Raw genomic sequence first — 20,638 nt, 5'->3', positions numbered from 1 at the left:
GTAAGAAGGAATTTCAAAATTTCGAGTATAGGGCCAACAAGTGAAGCAGAAAGAAATTATCTGGGTTATAGTTATTCTTAGGTTAGGATTAAGTCACAGATTGAAAATTTATATAGCACTCTTGCTGATTTCTAAGTTCTTTTCTAAACCACCATTGTATTAGACTTTCTGATCCAGGCTGTAAAGCAGAATCTGTCCTGGGCACTGTGGTAGATAAAGAATTCCCAGTATTACTCTCTTGGTCCCCACCCTGAGTCCTCAGCCCCAGGCTGAAGCTTCATGATGTGTGACATTTTAATGACCTACTTTAAATGTCCAATTTTTTCTTGAGCCCCACAGCTGCTACTTCCAGGTGGGGCAACTTACCAACCTCTGTCTTGGTGGTCGAGACAAACCCAGAGACCTGGCCCTGGGGCTTACAACTCATGACCCATCCTCTATTCAGAAATAGGAGATACTTTAAGGTAGGCATTTTCTTTCCCTGTATGTCTGTAAAGATAGGCAGTGGACCTAGATAGGTCAGTAAATAAAGAGTCACTTTTATCTTAAATCCCTTTCTGTCTTCATATTTGCCCAGTATGGGAATTTTGACATTTTATTTAGATAGCTTCCCATGGTCATTCACTTGGAACAGGAGAATCTAAAGCAAGATGATAGCTCAAGTGCATAGTTTTCTACTAACCTTGTTCTGTGTATATGCTCACTAAATAAACTTCCATTCTTGGTGACAGGAAACAAATGATCTGAATAATATGATACATCTGGAAAGCAAACATTCCTAAAATCACCCCCCCACACACACACACCAAATACTTCATAATATAAAAATAGTTCCCAAAGATCAAAACATACACAAAAATGAACCTCCCATAGAAAACTTGAGTATAAGGCATAAAGAGATACTAAAAGAGAACCCAAAAGGCTAATGCATATAGAAAAGAATGTTTCAACTTTCTGGTAATTAAAAAAAATAAAGCACAGTAAAATATATTTTTCGACTATCAATTTGGTATTTTAAACTAATGTTAATATTCAACCGCAGCGAGAGAGTAGTCCCACGGGTAATGTCATGTCCTAGGTGTGAGTGTAGAGAAGTCTTTCTGAAAAGCAATTTAGCAGTATGTATCAGAAATTGCAGGGGCGCCTGGGTGGCACAGTCGGTTAAGCGTCCAACTTCAGCCAGGTCATGATCTCGCGGTCCGTGAGTTCGAGCCCCGTGTCAGGCTCTGGGCTGATGGCTCGGAGCCTGGAGCCTGTTTCCGATTCTGTGTCTCCCTCTCTCTCTGACCCTCCCTTGTTCATGCTCTGTCTATCTCTGTCCCAAAAATAAATAAACGTTGAAAAAAAAATTTTTTTTTAATTAAAAAAAAAAGAAATTGCATAAGGTTTGCTTTCTTCCACCTAGTAATGAAATTCCTAGAAATCTGATACTAGGAAATACCAGTAATGTTGACAAAGACTTAAATGCAACTTTCTCATTATTATTCATAATGGCAAGGAATCAGATGCAATCTAGTTGTCCAATAAGAGACTAGTTAAACAGTGGCATGTTCATACTACGGAATATTATGTAGCCATAAAAGCAATCATATTTGCTGGCAAACTCTACTCCACCTTTAGGTGTCTGCTCTGTTCTTCAAGAAAGTCTTTCCAGTTAGGTGCTACCAGCCTATATTTTCTATTCCACATTGTGATACTTACCTTATTCCATAATAGTTGCTTTTTACCCACATGTCTTCCCATTTGACTACAAAGTCCAAGACAACAAGTGCCATGTTTCTTTTCTTCTTTGCTATGTCTCCAGTGCCTGGAAAAATACCTGACTCATGGTAAGCACTCAATAAATAATTGCTAACTAAATACCAAAAACGTCAAGGAACTGCTCATGATAAAATTTGGGGTGAAGAAAATAGGAATCAAAAGTACATTAAAAAAATCTGATCAAACTTAAAAGAAGATAATGGAGGAGAAATTTTATTTACATATTTAGATACAAAGAAGAGGAAACAAAACTGCCTATGTGTGAGTGGTGTCTGGGTGGGTGGAATGTAAGTAATTTTAAACTTCCATATTTTCCAGGGGCGCCTGGGTGGCTCAGTCTGTTGAGTGTCTGACTTGGACTCAGGTCATGATCTCAGGGTTCGTGGGTTTGAGCCCCTTGTCTGGCTCCGTGCTGACAGCTCAGAGCCTGGAGCCTGCTTCGCATTCTGTGTCTCCCTCTCTCTCTCTGCCCCTCCTCCCCCTCTCTCAAAAATAAAGTAAAACATAAAAAAAAAATTTTTTTTAAAACTTCCATATTTTCCAAATGTTCTGCAATGAACACATAGGCACTACTTTTGTAAATGGAGGAACATCTTTACAATTCTCAAAGTAAAATGAAGAGCAAAACATTTCCAGAAATAAATTTCAATATATTTCTGATTCCCCAATTGTTTTGGTTTTTTCCTACTCTTAAATTCTTTACTTTTTATTTTTGAAAGAAAGAACAAATTTCTACAATTAGCATGCTTTTAAAAAACAAATGGAATGTGAGTAAATGGACATTTTTTAGTCTCCTGGGAGGTGTGTGTGTGTGTGTGTGTGTGTGTGTGTTTGCCCACTAGAATTTTCTAGGTCTGAAACTAAGCTCCGTTATCACTGATATTGGCTGTTCATGCCACCTACTAAGACTGGGTGTGTTTAGAAACACATCTGCACATCCTGTGAGCCAGCAGCTGCCCATTGTGCCTTCTAGCTCACTATGCTTTCCAATATGCACAAGGAGTTGTCCCAGCTGCTCTGGTTTCTAGTTTCAAAAAGGCACCAATACGACAATTTATGGGGAGAATGAAACCTTTGAAGCTGGAATAACTAAATAGTAGTGCTATTATTTGAAAATGAAACAAAAACAACTTCTCCCCTAAACCATGTAGGTATAGGTTATTTGAAGTTTAATTTCCTACTTGTTATAGATAATCTGAACTATGATTTCTGATGTCATTAACTGTGATTTATTTATTCCAGTGTTTCCTCACAATACCAAATACTCATTCAAGTGCCACAAATGACAAAGGGGATTCTTAAAGGTCAAAAAGAAATTCAAGAAAAAAGAAGATGATGGAATGGGATAAAGAGCTGTGTTTCGGGATGAAGAAAGAAAACGTATGTAGGTAAAAAAAAAAACGCCATCCTGACCCATTAACAATTCAAGCCTTTTCAGAAGGAAGTCATGAACTTCAACTTTCCTATAATATTCACTCCAGCTGAGGGACAGCTTTCCGCCTCCCCGCTTAAGGAACAGCAGCCTAGTCTTCCTCCAGACTCCACCAGCCCTCCAATTGCCAGCCTTCCAAACTCTGCATGCCTGCAGGTAACCTCAGAGATTAATCAATAGGATGTAACTGGGGACCTTCACAATGTGTCAGCATGAGCCTGGCATGTTCTAGGAAGTACAGGAAAGAATGCTCAGTCCTTCACGGGTGCTCAGCAGTCCTGGGACAGCTGGAACCGTGCAGCTGTTTGGTGGATGGAAGGAAGCCCTCCCTATGACCATATCTGGCTCCACTCCACAGGCCCCGAACGCTTCTCCCTGCTTCTGAACCGGCTGCTGTAGTTCCAACTATAAACGGTCTCTATGATCAAGAGATGTAAACATCCATGAAGTAGGAAAAGAGGCTGTGTGGGTGGGGAATAGTTCAGGCTCTTCATTCGGGGGAGTGATCTTAACAACTTTATTGTGCTTTCTATGTCATTCTCTTCAAGATTTATTAAGTATATTGTTAGCCTTTTTGGAGGACAGTAACAAAACTCTTAAAATGAAAACAAAAATTTACTAATTTGGCCCGGGAAATACTCTTCTAGAAAATTATCCTAAGGGAATAAGTAGTGCACAAATATTTATGTACAAGGATATTCACCAAAATGTTATTTGCAATACCAAAGTATGAGAAACAACCTACAAAGCTTGATTAAATAAATATGATACATAGATCGAACAAAGTATTAATGATCTATTACATACTATTATGCAGGTATAATATTAACTTAGAAAGAGGCTGAAATTTAGGCTGAAAACAGGATGCACACTATGACCCCTTTAATTTCAATCATATACGTTGAAGAGAGTCTAGAAGGTTCTACACCCAAATAGTAGCAATATTATCTCTGACAGTATCATGGGTAAATACCACTCTCTTCTTTATATCTTTCTATAAAGACTGAATGAAGTACAAAATAAATTTTTTTTACATTTATTTATTTTTAAGAAACAGAGTGAGACAAAGCGTAAGCGGGGGAGGGGCAGAGAGAGAAGGAGACACAGAATCTGAAGCAGGCTCCAGGCTCTAAGCAAGCGGTCAACACAGAGCCTGATGCGGGGCTCAAACCCACGAACTGTGAGACTGTGACCTGAGCCAAAGTCAGACACTCAACCGACAGAGCCACCCAGGCGCCCCTTAACGAAGTATAAAATAAAGCAAATGGAAAAAGGATCCAGGGACGCCTGGGTGGCTCCATCGGTTAAGCGTCCGACTTAAGCTCAGGTCATGATCTGACGTTCTTGAGTTCAAGCCCTGCATTGGGCTCTCTGCTGACAGCTCAGAGCTTGGAGCCTGCTTCGGATTCTGTCTCTCTCTCTCTCTCTCTCTCTCTCTCTCTCTCTCTGCCCCTCCCCCACTCATGCTGTCTCTGTCTCTGAAAAATAAACATCAAAAAAGAAAAAGGAAAAAGGATCCACCCCTGCCTTTTAGGACACAGGAAGATTTTATTAGAATGATAATCCAAGTAGCTTACTATCCCAATTTTCTGTGTAACATCACATCTCTGTCTGTACTGGGATGCATCATGGTCCTGTGCTTAAGTTTGAATTAAGCAGGAGATGTACAAATATGACACAGTTTATTTTCCAACTTACTGGCGCTGCTAACTCAGGAAATCATTCTGACTACAAGCTGAATAAAATCAGTCCAAATAGCATTAGCATCTTACCTCCATGCTGTCAGAACATGCCCATAATCTTCTAACTGCAATCTGGCACCCTCATGGATGAATAGTTCTATTCATCAGAAGACTCTTATTCAGGGATTAAATATACATGGCATGGCTACCACCACCACCTCCTCTCATAACCATGGCAGACATCATTAATCACACTTTGTCCTGTGAACCCAGATGTGGCCTCACAATCTTTTCCAACACAGCTGTGCTCCAGGCAGCCCCTATCAATCATTTATTTCAATTCAAGTTGAAACCTATTAGCCATATCTGCTCTGATTACTCTGGCTGGAACATTATTATTCCTTTGACTGGTTCCCAGGACTATGGAGTAGAAAGCATGACCTCTTTCTTTCCTTAATGATCTCTCTTCCCCTTAAAATGTTTAGAACTTAGAAAGGTGTCACTGACATAAGGTTAATTCTCTAAGCAGCATGTTTTAAAAAGCCTCCATCCCTGAACCACATTAAAGACCGTTTCTTTTCAAGATCTTCAAGAATTACAGGATGAAAAGGTGAACCTAGCCTCCTCGTGGTGACTGCATTTATGTTCCACATAAAATAAGAGAATGTGGAAAGCACTCACAACCATTAACAGAAAGTAGAACCTGGGAAGGAGTGTGGCAGACTAGAATGGACATGGCTGACTTACATGAAACCACAGCAATAAAGGAATAACTTCTGTATTCAGTATCCATAAAAATTATACTTCTTCCAAAATTTTGTCTGAGGAAGGCATTGTGAAATCTCAAACAGGGAACTTCCACTTGTGAGCAGACAAATTCCAGCCTTATAGAAATAATCATTTGGGAGTCTAGATTGATATGACAGATTAGTCACATATTTCTAACCTCCAGCCTCAAATCACAAGAAACACACACACACACACAATCAGCCCTGGGAAAGTAGAAATAGTATGTTATTGTACTCCAGAAATTTTGAAGAAATCCTGAAAAAACAAAGATGATGTAATCTCATTGGTAAAAGAAACCACAGCCCACATCATGGAGACTAAATATAACTAAGAAAGTGGGGGTGCTTTAGGAGGAACTCCAAAATGGAAAAATAATAAAAAGACAGAGACAAAACATCAAATAAATACTGTAAGAAAAGTTCCCAAAGCTGAATAAAAGTACATGTGTTCAGACTGAAAGAACCCACAGAACACTAAACAGATTGAAACAGTTTCTATCTTGATGAAATTTTAGAGTACCAGGGATCAAGAGAAAGTTTCCAGAGTGAGTGAGATGATGTACATTGAGAATGGATTGGGTATCAAATTGACATTAGAAGCACTGAATGCTAAAAGACACTAGAAAATCTCAATTTTTAAAAAATTTTTTAAATGTTTATTTATTCTTGAGAGAGAGAGTGAGCAGGGTAGGGGCAGAGAGAGAGAGAGGGAGACACAGAATCCAAAGCAGTCTCCAGGTTTCAAGCTGTCAGCACAAGTCACGAACCATGAGATCATGACCTGAGACGAAGTTGGACACTCAACCAACTGAGCCACCCAGGCACCCCCAAAATCTCGATTTTTAAAGGGAAAATATTTTGAGCAGAGTTATTTTGTTCCTAAAAAACTAAGATTTGAGTTAAAGGGCAACAAGAAAATGACAATTTTAACGGCAAGAAGCTCTTGTTGCATTAAAGAATTTATACAGGGATTAAAGTTTTAAAATGTCGAGGTGGTTGGGAAATTGTATTTAGTCTAAGAGAAAGAAGGATTTTGATCGCTTTTGAAATAATTCTCAAGAGAACTTTCAACGAAACTACTAAAGATGTACATTTTATAAAGGAAAAGACATAGAGCAAAGATAGACTTTTCAACAAATAGTGCTGGAACAATTAGACACTGACATGTGAAAAAGGGAATCTTGTATAGCCCTTATACCCTTCACAAAAATCAACTCAAAATGGATCACAGACCTAAATGTAAAATGCAAAAATATAAAACTCCTAGAACACAGGAGAAAACCTAGATGAGTTTGGGTATGACCATTACTTTTTCGGTAACAACACCAAAGACACGATCTATGATCCACAAAAGAAACAATTGACACGGTGGGCTTCATGAAAATGTAACACTGCAGTTCTGCAAAAGACAAAATCAAGAGAATGAGAAGACAACCAGAGACTGGGAGAAATATTTATAAAAGACACATCTGAGGGGTGCCTGGGTGGCTCAGTCGGTTAAGCGACTGACTTTGGCTCAGGTCATGATCTCATGGTTCGTGGGTTCCAGCCCCGCATTGGGCTCTGTGCTGACAGCTCGGAGCCTGGAGCCTGCTTCTAATTCTGTGTCTCTCTCTCTCTCTGCCCTCCTCTGCTCAGGCTGTCTCCCTCTGTCTCTCAAAAGTAAATAAATGTAAAAAAAAAAAAAAAAAAAAAAAGACACAACTGATAAAGGTCCGTTATCCAAAATGTACAAAGAACACTTCAAATGCAACAAAAGCAACAGCAACAACAAAAAAACAACCAGATTTAAAAATGAGCCAAAGACCTGAGAGGACACCCCACCAAAGAAGATACAAAGATGGAAAATCAGTGTGTTAAAAGATGCCCCCTGCCCCCGCATCATAGGCCATCAGGGAAATACAAATGAAAAAGACAAGGAGACGCCATTAGAAGTCTATTAGGTGCCCAAAGCCCACAGCAGTAACAACATCAAATGCTGGAGAGGTTGTGGAGCAATGGAAACTCTCATTCACTGCTGGTGAAAATACAAAATGGTAAACACTTTGGAAGACAGTTTGATGGTTTCTCACAAAAGTAAACACACTCTTACCATACGACCCAGCAACTGCATCCTTTGATATGTACCCAAAGGAGTTGGAAATTCACGTTCACACAAAGACCTCTATGTGAATGTTTACTGCAGCTTTCTTCATAATTGCCAAATCTTGGAAGCAACCAAGATGTCCTTCAATGTCCAGGGGAATGTATAAGCACACTCTGGTGCATCCAGGCAATGGGATATTACTCATAAAAAGGAAGGCGTTATCAAGTCATGAAAAGACACGGAAGAAATGTAAAAGCATATTGCTAAGTAAGAGAAGCCAATCTGAAAAGGTTACATACTGTATGATTCAAACAAGATGACTTTCTGAAAAGGCAAAACTTTCAAGATAGTAAAAAGATCAGAGGGGATGAATAGGCAGAGCACAAAGGATTTTTAGGGCAGTGCAAATACTACAATGATGGATACAGGTCATTACACTTTTGTCTGAACTCATAGCATGTACAACACCAAGAGTGAAACCTAATGTAAACTGTGGCCTTGGGTGATTGTGATGTGTCAGTGCAGGTTCACCAGTTGTAACAGCCATACCACTGTGGTGAGGGTGTTGATAATGGGGTAAGCTACGCATGTGTAGGGGCAGGGGTTATATGGGAAATCTCTGGACCTTCCTTTTAACTTTGCTGTGAACATAAAACTGCTCTAAGTGAATCAAGTCTTTATATATATTATATATATAATGTATAGACACAATTAAGTAATACTATGTAATATATAATGCTATATGTAACATTATTATATACATATATAATGTATATATGTATTACATTGTATATATCTATATGTGTATATATATATAAAACAAAAGAAAAGAAAAAAGAAAAAGAATTAAAAACTGAAAGAAAGAGAGAGAAGGGGAATTGAGGATAACTTCATATTTAGCAGCTTAGTTAAAAGGCAGCAGGAAGTTATTACCCTCCGATATCTGTCTAGTAACTTATGTGAAATGAGCCAGTTTTGAAGTCCAGTTTCCTATATGTGGAATTTTGGGTTTTGCACTCTTAGCTAATATGGCAAGTGATCTGCCCTTGTCCCCCTTTACATGGGAAGGGCAAAGGGCAATCAAACAGACCTACTTCCCTACAGATTCCTCATTGTCACCAGAATAGCTGGCTTCCTATGAGGTTGTATGAAGTTGCCTTTCATTTATGGAATTAGGGGACAGGAAAGGGCACTGTTTATCTTACACGGCAGTAGAGTATTGGCTTCCTTGGATAACTGCATAGAATGGTTGTTTGTATGCTGTATCTCCCATTCCCTGAAGTACACAGAGTGTTTAACTCAGTCTTTCACTTACAGTAGTTTCCTGCCTCCAAACTATGTAAACAGGCGGATGGTCCAAAGGAATCATGAGGTGATCTTCTCGTAAAAATAAGAACAGTTAGGTTTGTGTCCATAGTGCTTCACATAATTCTGATTTAACCCTCACAAACAGCCTTGTGAGACAAGAAGGATAGATACAATTATTATCTATTATTTTACCAAAGAATAATTTGAGGATCAGAGCATTTAATGAAACATCCAAACATTTAGCAAGTCAACCAATCAGTCTGGCTTAGTGAGCGCCTCCTGTGTGTCAGCATGTCGTGTTCTGAATAGGGTCCAAAAGGCGGATAAGTCCCTCAACTAGGAGTATGGGGGCTTACAAGGGGAGACATGTGGTTAACATGTGTCATAAGCATGTATCAGTCTGTGAGTGCTGCTATAACAAAATACCACAGACTGGGTGGCTCATCAACAGCTAAAATTTACTTCTCACAGTTCTGGAGACTGGAAGGAAAAAATCAGGGTGCCTGTGTGGTTGCGGTCTTCTACACCACAGACTTCTCTCTGTGCTCTTCACATAGTGGAAGGGGCAAGGGTCTCCCTGAAGCCTCTTCAATAAAGGCACTAATCCCACTCATGAGGGCTCCACCCTCATGATTTAAGCACCTCCCAAAGTCCCCACTTCCCTAGAACCTTCACCTTTGGGGGTTAGGATTTCAACACATGAATTTGGAAAGGGGCACATTCAGAGCACAGCTTTAAGTGCAGATAACGTAATGTCAGGTACTGGTCATGGCCGTGGAGACAAGAAACTAGTAATGTTGCACAGAACTCTGGCTGTGACTAGTAAGGGCTTCTGCTTTGGCTCTGGTGGAGATGAGGAAGTGCTGTGAACTGAGTCCTGAGTGTGGAGAAGGAAGCTGGCATGTAAACTGAGGGAATAGCAGAGCAACAAACACCTTAAGTAAGACAGCAATGAACTTGGCATGTTAGAGAGGTAGAACAAAGGACCAATTTACATGGGGTATGATGAGAAAAAGGAGGTTAGCAAGAAATGAGGTCTGAGGGATGGGTGGTGGTCAATCATGTAGGGCTTTGTAGACCACAGTAAGGAGTCTGGGTTTATTCTCAGTGTAAGGGAAGTTTTTGTGTTTTTATAAAACATTTTTTTTCAAGCATATATTGCATATCAGAAAATTCACCTATCTCAAGGGTGCAATTCAATGATTTTTAAATGTTTAAACTGAAGGACACAATCATCACCATAAATCAATTTTTTTGCCATAAATCAATTTCAGATCATTCCCATATTTCCAGTATGATTCTTCATGGCTCACTTACAGTTATTCCCTGTTCCCATCTTCAGCCCTATCCGACTGCTAATCTACTTTCTGCCTCTTTAAATTTGCCTTTTCTGGAAATTTCCTATAAATGGAAACATACAATATATAGTTTCTTGTGTCTTGCTTGTTTCACTTGGCATGTTTTTGAGGTTCCATAGCACATGTCAGTAGTTTGTTCCTCTTTATTGCTGAATAGTGTTCCACTGTATGCATGTGTTACCATTTGTTTATGTATTTACCTGTAGGTTGTCCCAGTTTTTAGCTACTATGAATGATGGTGCTATGAATAGTTACATGCAAATCTCTTAGTGGAAAAATGTTCTCATTCCTCTGGGGCAGATACCTAGAAGTGGAATTGCTAGGTGGTATGGTTGTTTTATGTTTAACATTCTGAGAAACTGCAAACTGTTTTCCAGAGTGACTGCACCGTTTTATATTCTTGACAGTAAGGCATGAGGGTTCCCATTTTTCAACAAACTCAACAGCATTTGCTCTTGTGTGTTTTATTTGTGATAGACACTTTTTAGTATGTGAAATAGTATTCCTTTGTAGGCTTCTCTTGCATTTCCTTAACAACTAATGACGTTGAACATTTTTTTTAAGTTTTTTTTTTTTTAAGTTGGAGAGAGAGAACGACAGAGACCACATGAATGGGGGAGGAGCAGAGAGAGAGAGGGAGAGAGAGAATCCCAAGCAGGCTCCACGCTAGCACAGAGCCCAACGTGGGGTTCAAACCCACAAAGAGTAAGATCATTATCTGAGCTGAAATCAGGAGTCGGATACTTAACTGACTGAGCCACTCAGGCACTCTGGCAATGGAGAAGTTGTAAGCAAGGGGAACACATGATATGATGTATGCTGTAAAGCTCAATCTGGTGGCTTAATGGTGGCTAGACTATAAGCAAGATACCGGTTAGGAGTTGGTTGCATGATCCACAGAGAGATGATGGCATCTTGGATTCAGGTTATAACAATGGAGGTAGGGAGGAGTTTGAATAGATATACATTGTGGAGGTGGAGCCAACAGAGTTGACTAAAGGATTGGATGTGGGGTGTGGGTGTGAGGGACAGAGAGGTATCTAACTGAACAACTGTAAAGGTAGTAGTGCCATTTACTGTCAAGAGGGAAGCTTATGGGGAAGCAAATATGATGGTTATGCTAGGGTTGGTAGTCAGTGTTTATTTTAGTGACATCACACTTTTGGTGTTTATTCAATATCCAAGAATAAATGTTGAGTATATAGTTGGAAATGAGAATCTGGAGCTCAGAAGAGAGGTTTAGGGTGGAGACACAAATGTGAGAGTTATCAGCTTATGGCTAGCATTTAAAGCCTGAGGACCAAAGGAGAAACTGGAGAAAAAAGGAACAGAGAATGAAACCAAGAGGTACTTCAAAAGAGTCCCTTACAGACATCAGAGGGTAAGGCTGATACTTTGGAAGTTAGGATTTGGGTGAAAGTAAGCTAAGGGAAGCATCTAGAAATAGGTAAATTGACTACTAAGTCTATACCCATGTTGTCCAATACTGTAGTGACTAGCCCCCTGTGACTAGCTGAGCACTTAAAATGTGGCTCGTCAAGATGACACGTGTGTATGTATGAAGCACACAGTGGATTTCAAAGAATACAAAAAAGAATGTAAAATCCCATTAGGAATGTTTATATTGATTACATGTTGAAATGATAATATTTTGGATATAGTGACTTACATGAAACTATTATTAAAATTAATTTCACCTGTTTCTTTGTACTTAAATGGCTACTAGAAAATTTGAAATTGCATATGTGGCTCACATTCCATTTCTCCTTCTTTTTCATTTTCTATTTCTATTGGACTGGGCGAATGGTCTGTTCATAGTCTCATCATTATTATGTCAGTACTCTTGAATGTATATGAGAATTTCATAGGCATTCACTCCAAATATTTCTTAAGGCATAGGTCATGTCCACAACATCAAGAAAAGTGCTAATGTGTTGCATATTTTCGATATGTGTTTATGTTGTGCAGACAAACCTATATTTTAGCAAAGACAATGCCACATGGATCATTTGAGCCTCGCTGAACTGGGAACCTGTTGAAATGGAGGTATCATATCCTTGATGTTTGTGATGCTGAAGATGTCCTTGCTGACTGCAAAGGAATTTCAATCAAATAAATCCTTTCTTCCATCTGGTGATACACAACTTGATTAAATGAAAAGAAACTTAGTTACTTAATAAGGTCAAATATGAGTTAAAATTATTTGATCTTTTCCTTTTCATTTATGAGTTTCTTAATATACTACAAAAATCAGTTACATCATATTCTCTTCCCATTGATAGTATATCAAGAGTTTCCTTTTAGAAATAGAAAAGTTCCCTTTCGTTAGAAATCACAGAGATAAACTATGCAGATGTAATTTGGCAAACTTTCCCTACTTTTTCATCTGCCTCCAATGAATAAGGTCATTTGAACAGAGAAATTCCCTCAAGGCATATAGCTGCACTATTTTTTATGTTTTACAAGATGGATACTGGCTAGATTTTATACAGACTTCAATGAGAATTTTTGTGATCTCAACAGAGAAATTTCCCTAATACTTATGATTAAAATATCCAATCAAGAGGTATAGTAATAGTCCATGCATCTAGTTCATTGAAGACTTGGTTGGCTGTTTCACAGTAGTAAATTTTCTTTATAGCTAAGCTTTGTATAGGTTGCTTCTTGTAGCATTAAGTTTGCCTTTCTAGAAAAAGTTGCCACACAGTTTGCCTGACTGGCAGAGCATGCTAAATACACTTTCATCCTCACTGGGTATCTCAGACAAGCCACATGTTGTAAAGGACTGTTGAGGTTGTCTACAGACTAGGCAGTCCGGTCCTACTATGCCATTAACTTCTCCTGTGATTCACGGAGTAATAGCCCTCTCTGGGCTTTGGCTTCCTTCTCAGCCCAACGAAAGCAACATTGTAGATCAGTAGCTCTTAAAGAAACTTCAGCATGTAGCAGATGGCTTGTTAAGACACAAACTGCCCAGTCCTACTCCCCAGAGTTTCAGATCCAATAGGTCTGAGCAGGGCCCTGAGAATGTGCATTTCTGATCAATTCCAAGGTGATTCGGATGTTGGTTTAGGGACCACCCTGAGAACCGCTCATCATCTCTGCCATGTTCCTTGTAGCTCAGCTTTCTGTGATTTTGTCTGCTGAGAGGTTATTTGTTGGTTGGCTTACTTAATGCAGAGACTCTCTAAAGATTTCAGACAGTCTGATAACTCTAAAATAGGCTTTCATAAAGCAAAACTGTCATCACAAATTCAGGCATCTCTAATTTTGAAAAAATGGAAGCTAGATTATTTTATTAGCATTCTGAGATTGTATATAAAAATAAACTTTGCAGTTTGGAGAGAAGATAAGTCAGTATTAATTTCTTTTCTCAATATACCAATTACTGCTTATCCATCTAACCATTACATTTCAGCTGAAATACAAATTTGGGAAAACATGTAGACAGACTGCTTAATCACTCCCTGCACGAAATTCTCTGATGTAATAGGTTTTCTCCTTGGGTCACTTCAGCAACATGCAATCATGTTTTATTTTTCATTTCTGTTGCAGTAAAGCTGAGAATCAAAAAGAGGATTTAAAATAGCGTGCCATAAAACCATCCTTATTAATTCAAATATTTGCAATGGGAATTAGCCAGGTAATGTGTTTTAGTGTTTTAACTGTTAACCAAAGAGTATGCTTTTCCCATATTAGACGCAGAATCTAGTTTTTGGTACAATGTATATGCTTCGAAATGTCCTAAATAATGATTGAAAACTTTAGGGAAGTGAATGCTAACTATTAATCTGTTAGGGACTTGCTAGTTAGAGCTAGAGAAATCATTGGTGCTCACTTAATGTGTTTCTTTATTTGTGAGATAGGAATAGTTTTCCTTCTATATTAGTATTTCTTCAGGTCATACTTAATTGTAAGTAATATATTTCCCCAAGTTGTTGACTGAAAAGTGCTGTATTGCCTATCGCAGCAGGTTGTTTTTCACCATGAATCTAGCTTCTGAAGATGCAGGTGCCCACAGAGGTAAAGGAAGGAAGTGTCACCAGCCTCTCCAGCCAGCTGCAGATGAATATTGTGGCCAACTCACCTCACTTCCAAGTCTTGAGCTATAATGATCACCAGCATCAGATATTGTCAAGAAGTGCCTCTCTGAATGGATTTAAAACACAATATTCAATGCTGGCCAGGGCCCAGTTAATAGGAGTGAAAGCTGATATACCGTTTCTGGAGAGCAGTTTGGCAGGAATCATCACAATTTGTAGAAATTGACTTCCTTTAATTCAGTAATCCCCCTTCTAGGAATCCATTCCCAGGAAATATCAGAGATACTGACAAAGATTTGTATGCATGGAAAGTTACTGCCATACTATTAGTAACACAGGAAAAAATAAAAAAAAAAAAGAAAATGTCCTAAGTCACCAATAACAGAGGGATGGTTAAATAAATTATGGGTCATCAGAATTTCTTCCAAATTAGTTTGGAAGAATTTTCAATGACAGGAAAATGCTCTCGCTGTAACGTAAGTGAGAGGAAAAGCCCAGATGAAAACCTATAAAATCAGGTCATTTTAGGATGAATGTGTTGTATCAGCTTGGTTAAGGTGGGAACTGTAGGTCCCAGAACTATGATTTCGGTTCCCTATCTGGGTTGTAGCTGGCCAAAACAAGAACTTCTATGAGATTCAGAAGGCAAAAGTGACAAAGCTGCCATTGCTTTCTGAAAGTGTTTCTGGTCAGATATAGCAAAGGACACATTGTCTAGTGGGTTCCAGCTCTTCTCTCAACATCCAGCACTTCCTGTTTCCGGTCTTGAGGACAACCCAGTGGTGGTCTCAGATGCAGCACCAGCGCCTTGTCTGTAGATCCATAGAAGACAAAACCACACAGAGGCAACAGCTTTCAAGAGACTTCTTCACAAATGCTCCCTAAGTGATCTCACTTTGTGGCATCTGTTTCCTCTTGCTCCTATAATGAATTGCCACAAACTTAATGACTTTAAGCAAAACAGATTTATTCTCTTGTAGGTGCAGAGGCCAAATGTCCAAAATCAGTTTCACTAAGCATAACCCAACAAGTTTGCAGGACTGTTTCCTTCAGGAGGTTGTAGGGGAGAATCTGTTTCCTTGCCTTTCTTAGCTTCTGGAGGCCTCTTGCATTCCTTAGCTCATAACCCCTTCCTCACTCTGAAGTTTGAAGAGAGAAAGGTACATTTGGAATGGTCCTTGTGCAGAACAAGAGAGTGGCTGGAGTACTGTGGTGTTTGCACGGTGTGGCGAGCTCAGGTGAGCAGCACCAGTCAGCCTGGATCTGTGATTTTCTCAAGTTTCATTCAATAGCCAGGGTGCCCAGAAGCAAAGGTAGATGATAAGGCCACTCCAAGTTGGGGTTTTCTAAGCAGGTGAGAAGGAAAGTCAATGGGACAAAGGAGTTGAAGAACTCCAGTGCAATTTCTCTCCTTGATCTCCATGCTACAGAGGAGGAAGTAGAAGCACGGGGAATTGGTGTGACTTACCCAAAGCCAGGGGTAGACCTAAACCCAGGTCTCCTTAACAGAAGAGCAGTGCTGTTCTCCTGCAGTAGAGTAAAGGGCTGCTCTAAGTGTGGTCTCCTCATCAAGTCGGGATCACCTGGGGAGCCAGGTGGAGCCTGCTGATTAAAATGCAGATTTATAAACCCTGACTGAGATTTAACAAGCACTCCCAGTGATTCTGAAGCATAATAAGGTTTATGAATTGCTAAGATAGAGCAGAGTCATTGTCTTGTGGAGAGAACACAATAGCAGAAAAATGGCAGGGAGAGCAAGGGAGTTAGGGGACAGTTTAATAGCGAGAGACAACATGTATGAACTTCTGGAATAAGAGGGGTGGGCAAGACGAGTTGGCACCCAATGATGGTCAATAGACACCACGTTGAGTAGATCTGCAGGGATGCAGCGGATTTATGTTAACAATAAGCAAGACAATATGGAGGAAGACCAAAGACAACCCTCACTTTTTGCCACAGTATTTTCCTTCTGTTGTTAAAGTCTTGAGAATATTCATAATCCAAGTAGTATCTATGCTTCTAAGTAAGACCAAGGGACATTCAATATCCTCTCAGTTTTCCTACTGATTAAATATCAAAAGCAAATGAAACTACCACAGACTCAACAGGCTCAAATTCCAGACTTAGAGTTAAGATAGGCAAGGTTCCTTGACTTGGATATGGCCAGAAAGGAAGGGTTGTGTGGCTTCAGCTGGCAGACAGACTGTCACTGTTTCATAGGATATCAATATCCCAAACCCATGCCAACTGGTAGAAAGAACAGATATACTTTTGGGGAGGTATATGCCTCATGGGAATTGCATTCTGAGATCTAAGCTAGAGGTGGGTTCCACACAGCAGAGATTTGAATGGAAAAGCAATCTTGTCTCCACAGAAGATCTATCAAAAATATGTAAAATCAGACACATTTATCTAAAACTCATTTGTATCTATAAAAACAGCCCAGATCCAAGGAAATATTTTTTTATATTTGTTTCTGTTTGTTTTGATCAGCTCCTGGTTTAAAAAATACTAGCATAGGCAGTCTTGAGATATTGAACATATAATGAATGTATCTCCTCTTACATGCCCACAACTTGCAAACATCAAGGAACTGTTATCTCTTCAAAAGTTGGGTGTTTTAAGGAATGTGAGGAAAAAAACCTAAAATGGTGACTTAAAGCTACCATTTATTAGTACCAAAAAATAGGCTATCAGGGACTCCAAGTCCACGTTCCGTGAAGCACTGGATATCCCAAATAACTTTCACATGTTATCAACTTGCTATAACACATGTGCCACTTTGTGTTAATAAAGTGGAGCAGTATTGGGCACCTGGGTGGCTCAGTCGGTTAAGCGTCTGACTTCGGCCCAGGTCACGATCTCACGGTCCGTGGGTTCGAGCCCTCATCTGGCTCTGTGCTGACAGCTCAGAGTCTGGACCCTGCTTTGGATTCTATGTCTCCCTCTCTCTCTGCTCCTCCCCTGCTCATACTCTGTCTCTCTCTGTCTCAAAAATAAATAAAAACATTTAAAAAATTTTTTTAAAGTGGAGTAGTATTAACACTTGGTGTTAATAAATTGAGCAGTAACAGTATGATACCACTCCAAACATAGTGTGTGATTTATAAGTTTATATTTTAATACACAAATACAAAGTATCTTGAAGAAAGTTTCCGGACTGTGTTGGAGTTATCAACTTTTAAAATATAGTGTTTTTAGGGCGCCTGGGTGGCTCAGTCAGTTACGTGTCCGATTCTGGCTTGGGTCATGATCTCACGGTTCATGAGTTTGACCCCTGTGTCGGGCTCTGGACTGACAGCTCAGAGACTGGGGCCTGTTACGGATTCTCTGTCTTGTCCTCTCTGTTCCCCTCCCCCACTCACATCTGTCCCTCTCTCTCTCTCTCTCTCTCTCTCTCTCTCTCTCTCTCAAAGATAAATAAACATTAAAATTTTTTTCAGTTCCCCTTTAAATAAAATAAAATAAAAATTTAGTTCTATTAACAAATTTATAAATGCTTTTTCTCTGTGATATGTCAAGCCCATTTCAACAGATACATACACCCAAGTACAGAATGATGAATGCATGCTTACTGAAGCATTTTTCATAATAGCAAGAAAACAATCCAAGTGTCCACAGCAGGGAACTGGCTTAATAAACAACTATATATCCATGAATACTATACACCTATAAATAGAAAAATAAGAAAGCTGTTCTCCATTTACATTGATATGGAAAGTTATGTAGGATATACTATTCAGTTAAAAAACAAAACCAAACAAAGCAAAACAAAGCAAAACAAAAGACCAAGGTACAGATCACAGTGTAAAGTATGCTGCTGGCTTTTGTGGAAAAAAGGAATAATACATGCTTGCACTTCCCGGCATCTGCATAAAGTCCCTGGAGAGATCACATAAGAAACAAGTAAATGGGAGGGAGGGAGGGAGGGAAGGAGGCTTTTCAACGTATACCTTGTTGAGGCTTTTTAATTTCTGAACCATGCGACTATGTTACTTGTGCAAAACAATTAACAAACTTTTAAAGTTGATTTATTTTGAGAGAAAAAGAGAGAGAGGGAGAGAGAGCCTGAGTGGGGGAGGGGCAGAGAGAGAGAGAGAGAGAGAGGGAGGGAGAGAGAGAGAGAACTTCAAGCAGCCTCCACGCTCAGCAGTGTCTGACACAGGGCTCAGTCTCATGACAGTGAGCTCACAGGCTGAACCAATATCAAGAGTCAGATGCTTAACCAACTGAGCCACCCAGGAACCCCCAAATAAAAATTTAAAAGACAAGGGATAACGTAGAAGTATTAAAATTGCGGTATTCATGATAAAGGGTGGGAGCATCTCTGTTTATTTGGCTTGTTATAGTTGATTTCCTTCTAGTGGATGCTTACTGTTCCTCTTGTCACATTCAGGAACCATAGGCTGCTGGCCATTCCGTGAGGAGGATGTTGCCCTCTCCCTCATCCCTTTATTCACCAGTCACCAAATCTAGTTCAAGTAACAATCTGCCTACTTTCTCAGTTCTTTCTCTCCACCACTCTCCTTGCCTAAGCTTAGGCCACCAGCTTCCCTTCCCTGGTTTATAGCATCAGCCTGCCCTCGGTCTTCCTGCCTCCAGCCTTGTCCCTTCAAGTTCTCCTCCAGGGTATTGCGAGAATGTTTTATTTAACATACAACTCTGATCTTGTCCTATTCCTGTTCAAAGGCTTTTATTATCCCCCACTCCTCCATTGTCTTCAAAATAAACTCTGAACCCCTTACTTAGCACTTAAGGCTCTCCATAATCACACACTGCTCCCCTTTCCAGTCTCATTCTTTTTCTGCCCTACGCTACCTTCCCCAATGCCACATGGGAAGCACTGACCCAACTTTGCTGACCCATCACCTCTTCTCTCCTGGCCTTTGTGAGCACTGTTTCCTTTGCAGAGAACATTTCCTATCCACTTCTTGTTTTTTTTCTGGTTTACTGTCATTTTTTCTTAAGCCCCTGCCTTAATAGGATTCTTGTAGGAAATCATTCCTGATTACCTCCTAATACACCTCACATTTAAGAGTTAATGAAATTGAATGATAACAAGATATGACCTCAACAAACATAGTACAAGATTGACCAGTTTTATATTTTAAAATAGAACTATAAAATCTTGGAGAAAGATCATTTTGGAATGATCAACTTTCTTACAATTGTGCTATTTAACATAATTTTTAATGTTTTTAGCTTTTCAGGATTAAGTAACCTTTCTCTGTGATTCCACAGTAGCCCACCACCACCTGCTTACCTCTATCACAGCACTGATCACACACTTATACAATTGTCTGATTTCCTCACTGGACTGTGAGATCCTTGGACACAGGGATACTGCTGTTTATTGTTGCATTTCCAGGGCCCAGCTGGAAATGACTATAACCTACATGAGACTGAGCAATAAGTGATTTAAGGGCAACATCTCTGAGCTTACTCCCAAAGTATTTCCACTGGGGAAGGTGTTAAATGCCGTTGCACAACAGTTGTCCCCAACTCCCCATCGCTGAGCAATGACATAGGCATTTACAGTGAGACCTAAAAGTAGGATATGACTCTTCTGCTTCAAAGCTTTTTTTAAATGCCCCACCCAAAACCATAGGGCTGAGAAAGAAAATCCCACAGAGGGAACATGTGGAGAGCTCTTGTAAACAAGGCCCAGAGCACTCCCTCCCAAGGTGAAGAAACAACATCTAATAACTCTCTGGGGCTACTAGTAAGACACCTGCAGCACCTTCAAACTCGTCACAAAAAGATACCACATAGATACACATCTACATTAGAAGAAAATAGCCCAGTCTGGACCAGAACTCTTCTGTCACGAAAATTATAAAAGGATTACCAATTTCTTTGGTGAGGAGGAATTAGAGACTCCTATTGGACTCACCATAGGGCCTTTATTCCTTGTGTACTATAGGATGAATTAGTACGCAGTCTCATTTATAGATTGAGTTTTTCTCAACTAAGCTTTGTGTTAAACAACATCTAGGTCTATTAATATAGACCTAGATCCAAGGATTCCTGCCAGATAATGAGAATCAAAATTCTAACCTTCAGAATGGGCAAAACCACGTAAGGGGCAAAACCCTCTCTCCTTGCCTCCCCCTGACCCCGTGCATCCTCCTCACCTCACATCCCTTTCAGACTGGGTCTTATTAGGGTTTGTTTCTATCT

This window comes from Prionailurus viverrinus, chromosome A1 (genome assembly GCF_022837055.1).
Source record: "Prionailurus viverrinus isolate Anna chromosome A1, UM_Priviv_1.0, whole genome shotgun sequence".
In the NCBI taxonomy this organism is placed as follows: Eukaryota; Metazoa; Chordata; class Mammalia; order Carnivora; family Felidae; genus Prionailurus; species Prionailurus viverrinus.
Note: the sequence above shows the minus strand (reverse complement) of the source record.